General features: G+C 35.6%; 1 long non-coding RNA gene across 1 annotated transcript; it reads left to right on the plus strand.

Annotated features, from left to right (window-relative positions):
• The first annotated feature begins 339 nt into the window (after window positions 1–339).
• On the plus strand, window positions 340–9,092 carry LOC141400012 (uncharacterized). The gene is made up of 2 exons (XR_012412055.1): window positions 340–1,059; window positions 8,379–9,092. It is a non-coding gene; the product is annotated as an uncharacterized lncRNA (long non-coding RNA).
• The last annotated feature ends 866 nt before the right edge of the window (window positions 9,093–9,958 follow it).

Raw genomic sequence — 9,958 nt, forward strand, 5'->3', positions numbered from 1 at the left:
TACAGGAAATCATTTTTGAGGAAAAATGTCAAAAAGTCATAACCCTAACATACACACATACAACACATTTTGAATTACAATAAATCTACCACTTGAAAAGTTATAAACGCACATCTACACATACCTTATCATTTATAAAAGGAAAAACATAAAAAGGTTTGTAAATAAACATTTGGTCCATTGCGAGCCTGATAGTGTTTTTTATAAATTAATTAAAAAGTGCAAAAAGTGATTTGTGAGACAAAAAACTGTAAAATTAAAAAAATAATAAATTAAATAAATAAAATTAGTGAAAAAAGTGAACTTGAGCGGTTGGTTCAGTACAGTGAACATATAACAGTTGAACAGTTAAAGCAAATAAACGATAACAAGTAGAAGTAAATACTTAGTGACATTTAACAAATTAAAAAAAAAGTGAAAAAATACAAATAATAAAAACAGAAAAGTGCTACAAAAATACAAAAAGCAACAAAAAACACATATTGGAAAAAAAGAGAAGACAGTGAAAGTGTAAAAAATCAAAAAGAAATAAAAATCAAATTTCCAGTGAGAGTTTTCGGCAAAATATATAGGCACAACAACAAGTGGCAAAACATACGAACGAGAAGTGAGAAACGAAACAACAATTTTTAGAACATCCAGTTCAAAACAACAACAACAAGCAGTGAATAGAAAGAAGTGAAAATACAGAAAACGCTGGAGTGAAAACGAAAAAAAAATAAAATATATAATTACAGTGGCTCAAAGAGTTTTTTATAAAAAAAAATTTAATTAAATCATTTTCATATTTTTAATTAATACAAAATTAATTAAAAACAACAAAAACAAAAGAGCAACAAATACAGTGAACCACAAAAGTACATACATTGAAAAAATAAGTGCACAAAATACAACAAACTGTGCAAATATAAAATTTCTAACATAAATTTTACAACAACAATTTACAAAAGTAATAAAAAAAGCGGTACGGGCGGAATAACAAAAATTACAAAACAACAACAACAGCTAGAGAACAATCAGAAGAAGACACAGTGGAACATCGCTGGACACAACACCAGGGTATAATATACACAGACACACACTCCCAACTATACAAAAAGAGTGCAAAACTCAATTGCAACATACTTTTGGATCACGGACTGATGTTGACCCTTTTTTGCTCGTGGGAATACACAAATACGTCCACACTTACACACACATAGATACAAAAACTCTAGATTGCTCTCTTTAAATAGTTGGAATTTTTGGAATTTTTTTTCCAAAATCGGGAAAATTAACATTAATCTGCTAAATTGAGATAATTTTTTGGAAAAATTGGAAGTCTGTCGTTCGATTTAGACTCTCTTCTCTCTCTTCTAATCGCATTGTCTGTCCGTTACAGTGGGACCTTTGTAAAATTGACCCGCCATAATAAAACTTTTTTACATAAAACATTTTTGAAGCCATATTGAGAAAAATACTTACATATTCTCACATACACTTTACAAATCAATTCTCTTCGATTTTTTGGAAACTTTCTATCTCAATTTTTTGGGAATATTCTCTTTAAACACAACAAGCGTTCTATTGCGATTTTGGCGCAATTTTGTGGCGTCATAACCGTGACACAATTTACACAAACTTATCAGACATTTTGGGGAATATTTTACATAACAACTTCAACACAAACGTACATTGCGTTTATATGCAAATTTTGGCGCAATTTGTTGGCGTCAAACTCTAACAACCGTAACCTTGGAACTTGTACAGAATTTTTTGTGGAATTTTCTGGAAAAATCGCTGTTTATCAAAGATACATACATAACCCTACAAAATTTTTTTCACAGAGACACAGACACTTTTGAACATTGCTAAATATTTACATATAATCGCCATATTGGATTCCCAATAAATTACTTTTGGGAATTCTTGGAATTATTTGCGCCTTTCTGATAAATAGACGCGTTTGGTGGACAAGCGCTAAAACACTTTGAGGTTAACTAACCACCAAAATTTGAGCATTTTTACAAAGCATTTGGTATACAAGCGCAGTGATTTGTAGGTTAAGTAACCTTATAAAAAAATTTTTACTAAAACTTTTTTCTATACATTTCTTTGAAAACAATTAACCTGAATTTACACTACTATTTGAAAACTTTTGAACACTTTATGAATTATTGCTGATGGAAATTTTTGTTCTTGATACAAAATATTTTCTTCTTTCTTGAATTCTTTTGCTGAAACATTTTACTGTGATTTTTTACAACATTTTGCTGCAATATTTTTACTTTGAAATTTAAATTACTTTAAACTTTGCTGAAACATTTTACATTTGACCCAAGTCATTCTCTTTGCTGGAAATAATTGGAGTTTTTATACTTGTTTGCTAAAAAGTTGCTGCTGACCCAAAAATCTGTTCACGACTGCAACATTTTGCTGGGATTCTTAAAATTTTCTGATTTGATTATTGTCTGGTTTCGACTCTACATTATACTGTTTTTTGATCTTTAAAAAACAATAAAATCCTCCTAACAAAGGAATTAAGTGATTTTACTGTACTTTGGCACACGACTGTTTGAAAATTAGAATTTCTTCTGTGCAACCCAACACACCTTTTCTAGTCAAATATTTTTTGGATTGGAATTTCTCTTTTTATGTTTCTTTTTGCTATCGCTTCTTGAATTTGCATAATATCTTTTGTGGAGAAGCATTTTTATAAGATTTCTTACGCAACTAAATAATTATCAGCGGTTTTATTATCCAACGTTTTGACTCATTTCCTGGCTTTTCGTTTGAAAATATTTTTTATCAAATACTTTAATTTGCTGTCGACTCCTCGGCTCTCCACAAAATTAGATCCTTTTGTCGTCAAGTCAATTTATTTGGGAAGTAACAACAAAGATTTTGCAAAGACAAAATTCTTGATTTGGTTTAAAGACCCAATAAAAATAATACTTTGTCCTCGTAAAGGGCAACTTTGTCAAACCTTTGTAAAACAAAAATTTGTTCTAAAGTCTGACCCTCGTTACTATAAGGATGGATAAAGCTAAGTGCTCAAAATTTGCAAACTGCGTTAATGACTTGCAGGACTACGTTTTAATTTTAAGCATTGCTAACACTGATGACGACATACATACCCTGGAGGCATCACGAGTGGAGCTTAACTCTTTTTACGACCAGGTGAAGAAAGCTTATGTGGAATGCCGCGATTATGAGCCAGAAGAGGGACAAAAACCAATCGATAAAAACCAGCTGAGGAAACATTGCTTAGAGGCTATTGATATTTATAAGAAGGCGATTGCAGTTGTAAATGGACAAATTCAGACACTAATGCAGAAGGAGTCAGATGAGAAAATAAAACGAGAGACCCTGTTGGCTCAGAAGCAAATCGATTCAACACCAATTTCAAGATTACCAGCATGTGACACAGACGTTTTTAAGGGAGGCTATAATGCTTGGCCGAGTTTCCGTGACTTATTTACCGCAATCTACATAAAAGGCTCCAAATTGAGTAATGTCGAGAAATATTTTCACTTGACTCAGAAGACTGCTGGCGAAGCAAGAGAATTAATAAGCCATGTTCCTCTTACAAATGATGGTTTTGAGCTAGCTTGGAAGATTTTAACCGACAGATATGAAAATAAGAGGATGCAGGTGAACGAGCAACTGAAAATTTTATTCAATTTACCAAATGTTACTTCCGACTCAAGCCACAGCATTCAAAAGTTACAGAGAACGGTGAATAGCTGCATCCAAACTCTGGAAACTCTAAAGGTCGAAGTTTCAGGATGGGACCCAATATTAGTATATATTTGTTCCAGCAAACTTCCAAGGACATTTTTAGAAGAATTCGAGAATACTCTTGAAGATTGTAAGACACTGCCAACGTGGAACGGTTTAAATAATTTTTTGACCCACAAATTCAAAACTTTGGAATCCGTCGGAAATATAAGACCAAGTTTTTCGAAACAAAATCAACAAACTCAATACAGACAAGAAAATTCGAAGAAAATGAAGTTCACAAGCAGCTTTCAAACTAATATAAATCAGAAGGTTCAGAGTTCAACGGGTAAATTAAATGCAAATGCTCCTCAGCAACCCAAGACACAATATCAAAATTCGTGTCAAATTTGCAAAGCCAATCATTTTACGAGATTGCCCACAGTTTCTGGCTAAAAACGTGAATGACCGGATTCATGTTGTGAAAATCTCACATCTTTGCTATAATTGCTTATCTGCTAATCACGGCGTGAAAGAATGCAAAAGCCGCTTTGGATGCAGAACTTGTAACTTGAAACACCATACTTTGTTACACAAGGGAAAGGAGACCCTATCTGCAATACAAACTACAGTTCAAGAGGAAGCACGACCTAGTACCAGTGCTGCTGCTCTCACTACACTTATACAGTCCACAACAAATCAAGAACCGGAAAATATTACAACCTTGACTCTCCAGGATGGTGGAAATAGAGATCAACATCCCGGAGACACTTTACTTTTCACAGCCATAGTACAAATAGAGGCAAATGGTCATTTTTACGATGCTCGTGCGATAATCGAATCTGGATCACAATCCACTTTCATTACTGAGAAGTTAAAAAATCGTTTATGTTTGCCAACTAAACGAAATCTTGTTCATGTTACTGGAATAAACCAACTCATTTCGGAAACTTCTGCTAAAGCATGCGTTTTTAAACTACGATCTAGACTTGACCCAAATTTTAAATTGGAAGTTTGGGCGCCTGTTTTGAAATCTTTGCCTTCGAATTTACCACCATATACCTTAGAAAGAACACAAATGCGCGATGCTACGAACTTGGAATTAGCAGACCCGAAATTTTACGTCAGCCAACCAGTTGATCTCCTAATAGGGATGGACATAGGACCCCTTATATTTACAATTGGAGCACCTATGAAGTCAATTGGATCCCTTTTGGCCCAAAAAACAGTTTTTGGATGGATAATTGGCGGACCCTTGCAGGAGGAAGCTCAAAAGAAAAGACAAATATCACTTTGCAACACCATATCAATTGAGAAAATTTTAACGCGTTTTTGGGAGGTGGAGGACACCCCAAAACAGGTTTTGAGATCAGATGAAGATGCATTTTGTGAGCAAAACTACTTGGAGACTACTAAAAGGAACACGGAAGGGCGATACATAGTGACCCTCCCCTTTAAAAAATGTGAAGAACTTGGAGACTCAAGAAATATTGCACTAGCTCAATTTTATCGGATGGAAAGAAAGCTCATGAAGACCCCAGAAATTAAGAAACTATATGATAGCACAATTCTTGAATATCTTGAGCTGGGACACATGAGAAAAATTTCTCCAAATGATATCTCCAAGACTCCAAACTACTATCTACCGCACCATGCAGTAATTAGACCCGAAAAGATTACTTCAAAATTGCGAGTTGTTTTCAATGCATCATGTCCCACTTCAAATAAAAGAAGTCTGAATGATAACTTGTACGCTGGTCCAGTTTTACAGCAAGACATCGTTTTGCAAGTATTGAAGTGGAGATTTTTCCGATACGTTTATAATGCCGACGTTACCAAGATGTACCGGCAGATATTATTGGATCCTACTCAAACAAAATTTCAAAGAATATTATTCAGGAAATCTCCGTCTGACCCCATAGAGGATTACGAATTACAAACGGTTACCTTTGGCGTAAACTGCGCACCCTTCTTGGCACTTAGAACACTTATACAATTAGCTGAAGATACAAAAGACACATACCCAATTGCCTCGAAAGTTATTTTGGAAAACTTATACGTTGACGACGTTCTAGCAGGAGGTCATTCAATAGAAGATACTATTAAATCTCGCAATGAGTTAACGGCTGCCATGGAATCGGCTGGTTTTGAGCTTATGAAATGGACAGCTAACGACCCCAAAATAATAAAGGATCTAGCCAAAGAGCAACTAAATCCAGTTAATTCACTCGATATTTCCGATGATGCCTCCACAAAGACACTTGGAATAAAATGGAATATTTCTGGTGATTTTTTCTCGTTCACACCACCCACAATGGAAATTCAAACTTCTTACACAAAAAGAGAAGTCCTATCGACAATTGCCAAACTATTCGACCCATGTGGGTGGCTTGCTCCCATTGTAGTTGTCGCCAAATTAGTGATGCAGCAGATTTGGTTGGACAAGATTAACTGGGATGACATATTGAAGGCAATTACTCGTATGAACTGGCAAAACTTTGTTAAGAATAGCGGAGACATTGAGCATTTAAAGATTCCACGGTGGATAAATTACTCTCCAGACAATGACGTGGAAATTCACGGATTCTGTGACGCGTCTGAGAGCGCATATGTAGCAGCATTATACACCAGAACCCGAGACACAAATAATGAAATAAAAACAGCCTTACTAGCTGCTAAAACAAGAGTTGCCCCAATTAAGAAAATTTCACTTCCCAGACTCGAAATTTGTGGAGCAGTTCTGCTATCAAAATTGTCATCATCGATACTAAATAATCTTCAAATTTCAAAGTTTATTGTTCACTTTTGGACAGACTCAACCATTGTCCTCGCATGGCTGAGAAAACCCCCTTGCCACTGGTCAACGTTTGTGGAAAACCGTGTATCTAAAATTTTAGAAAATGTTGGAATAGAAAATTGGGCCCACGTTGACTCTAAGGATAACCCAGCGGACATTGCTAGTCGTGGGTGCTCACCCAACGAACTTAGTAACTACCAACTCTGGTGGACTGGACCAGATTGGTTAAAATTACCGAAAAATAGTTGGCCATCGAAAGAAATTTGCGAAGTTACACTGGAAGCAAAAACATCGAAAGTGCTGATGTTAAATATGGAGGAAATGATGGAAAAAGACCCCATGAGAAACATATCTTCGTTAACAAGAGTATACAGTGCATATGCGCAGGCACTCAGATTTTGGAATAACACCCTCGTTTGTAGACAAAACCCTCTAACTTCTGAAGTTGAACTTACTGCTGATGAAATTCAGGCCGACAAACGTGCCAGTATAATTCGCACCCAACGGTTCTTTTTCCCAGAAGAGTTTCAAGCATTAAAGAAAAGATCCAGAATTCCTCCAAAGAGTCCTTTGCTATCTTTTAACCCATACATAGATCCAAAGGGTATTATGCGAGCTCATGGGAGATTGGTTCAATCGCCAGTACTCACTTTCGAAGAACGACACCCAATAATTATTCCTCACAATGCGAAATTTACTACTTTACTCGTCGAACACACTCACAAGGTGACTTTACACGGTGGGAACCAATTGATGTTGAGAGTTTTGAGATCCGGTTTTTGCATACCCAGACTCAAATCACTGATAAAAAAGACTATTCGGAATTGCCGAGTCTGCATTCTGTATAAGCGACGAACAGAGAATCAAATTATGGCTTCACTCCCACCAGAAAGAACTTTGCTATCTAGACCCTTTACTAACACTGGCGTAGATTTTGCGGAACCATTCAGCATACGAAACTTTACGGGAAGAGCATGTCTTATTACAAAGGGATATGTCTGCCTTTTCGTATGCTTTGCTATGAAAGCCATACACCTCGAACCAACTAGTGACCTCTCGACTCAGTCATTTCTAGCGGCATTCTCCAGATTTATTAGTAGGCGTGGATGCCCATCTTGTGTATACTCCGACAACGGAACCAATTTTGTTGGAGCAGTCGATGTCCTAAAGAAAGACAGACTCTTGTTCATGAAAGAATTACAAAATAAAGCGATTGTACAAAATTCCCATCAAAATCTCGATAGGAAGTTTATTCCACCCGGCGCTCCACACATGGGCGGTTTGTGGGAGGCCTGCGTGAAGTCTTTCAAGACACATTTGAAGAAATGCATACCAAAAATGACTTTTACCTTCGAAGAATTTTCCACAATTTTGTCCAAAATCGAAGCTTGTCTTAATTCAAGACCCTTAAGTCCAGCTAGTGAGGATCCTAGCGACTTGTCGCCTCTGACCCCAGGTCACTTCTTAATCGGTACACCAATTTTAGCCCCTCCCGAACCCGATGTTTCAGACCAAGATGTTAGCATTGTCAATAGGTGGAAGCGTTTGAAAATTATCTCCCAATATTTTTGTAATAGATGGAAAACTGAATATCTGCATGAGCTCCATCGACGTACTAAATGGAAGTATCAACAAGACAATCTTAAGGAGGGTGATTTAATTGTACTTAAGGATGAACGTTCAGCTCCAACTGATTGGAAGTTAGGATGAATTATAAAGACCCACCAGGGAATCGACCAAAACGTAAGAGTGGTAGACATAAAGACTGCTGGTGGTAACATCAGCCGACCCATAACGAAGGTCGTCAAGTTATTTCCGACTAGTTAGTCGGACCGCTTCTTTAATAAAAAACATAGTACTCCTTCTTCCCGTTTATTTACAGATGGCTCCATACTTACCATCTCAAGATTGCCGCCTCGAGCAAAGCCAAAGACGATAAGATGAGAAGGATGCACTGAGTCTTGGGGGCGGAGAATGTATGGTCTAGGACCAGTAGGCACAGTAGCGTTGTTTTGATGAATTTTTGGCTAGCGGTCCGCAGTATTTACATTTGTACATATATACACACATACATATAACCCGCGGTCGCTAGCTATTAACATATTGCTCTCTTTTCCAATAAATCCTGGAAGTTGTCTACTTTAAAAGCAGTGCAAAGGACAGCAATCAATTATTCCGTCAGTGATCATTAAAGCGTGCGATTCCCCCCACCAGTGAAAGTTACAAGTTGAAACATCAAAACGATAAAATTCTGTTAAACGTTAAGAACAACAAGTTAAAAACACTAAAGTTACAATACCAAAAGTTAAACATTTAAAAATTTGCTACTTAAAACTAAAATTGCACAAAAATATACCTAAATATTGCATTTGTTGAATTTGCCTAAAATAAAAAAACTAATTAAAACTTACCTCTAGTTAAAACTTGCCTTTGAAAATTGTGCTAAATAAAACCTAAAACTTATTGAAACCTATACTTCTTTTGAATTACATCTAAATTTTGCTAACTAAAAACTACATTGGATTACATTGTACATACACATATACAACACATTTTGAATTACAATAAATCTACCACTTGAAAAGTTATAAACGCACATCTACACTTACCTTATCATTTATAAAAGGAAAAAACATAAAAAGGTTTGTAAATAAACAGATAGAAAAAATCCGTTAAAGAAAAAATTGTGAGTTTAATGTAGATCTATCATCTCCCAAAAGTTGACAGTTGTGTCATAGGTATGATAGCGGACGCATGCGGTTTTGTGTTTTCAGGGTATTGGGAAAAATAATTATGGTAGGTATTTTTTGTGATATCTTCTTTACCTTTTTATTTTATTTTATACCGTTAGAAGACAACTACTGAAGAATATAAATCCCAATAATTTGCATGGAAAAAGCAATTACAAATGTCAATATATTAATATTATGAAATATGTAAGGGGTGGGGCGCCTACGCCATGATAGGGACGTGGTGGGCTAATGTTAGAAATGTGTCATGTTTAACTTAAATTCTTTATACCATAGATATCCACACTATAATGTGAAGTTCAAATCAAATATTATCCTAAACGTATCTTGATTGATTTTTGTACCTAAATTCAAGGCAACTATTTCAATTAACCGCTAGAATCGGGTACTTTTTGTGCATTTTAGAATCATTTTTGATTATTCAATAGAAAGCACGTTCTTTTTTTTGCATAATGTTGATACTTAAGGAAGAAGTGTGGTAAATTACAGTTTAGAGTCAGTTGGAGAATGTTCAATATCGATGGCGAAGCTGCCCCATGGGTGGGGAGGCTTCGCCACTTTTTAGACATTTTGTAAATTCTCAAAAATAATATTTTAAAAACAAACTTATAACTATTTATATATCAAAACTTATAGTCAAGATATGCTAATATTTGTACCGATATTGGTATGAGAACTTTTTGAACAAAAACGTGGCGAAGGCGCCCCATGT

Source organism: Musca autumnalis, unplaced genomic scaffold, assembly GCF_047663935.1.
Source record: "Musca autumnalis isolate F117 unplaced genomic scaffold, ASM4766393v1 scaffold_3, whole genome shotgun sequence".
Classification (NCBI taxonomy): Eukaryota; Metazoa; Arthropoda; class Insecta; order Diptera; family Muscidae; genus Musca; species Musca autumnalis.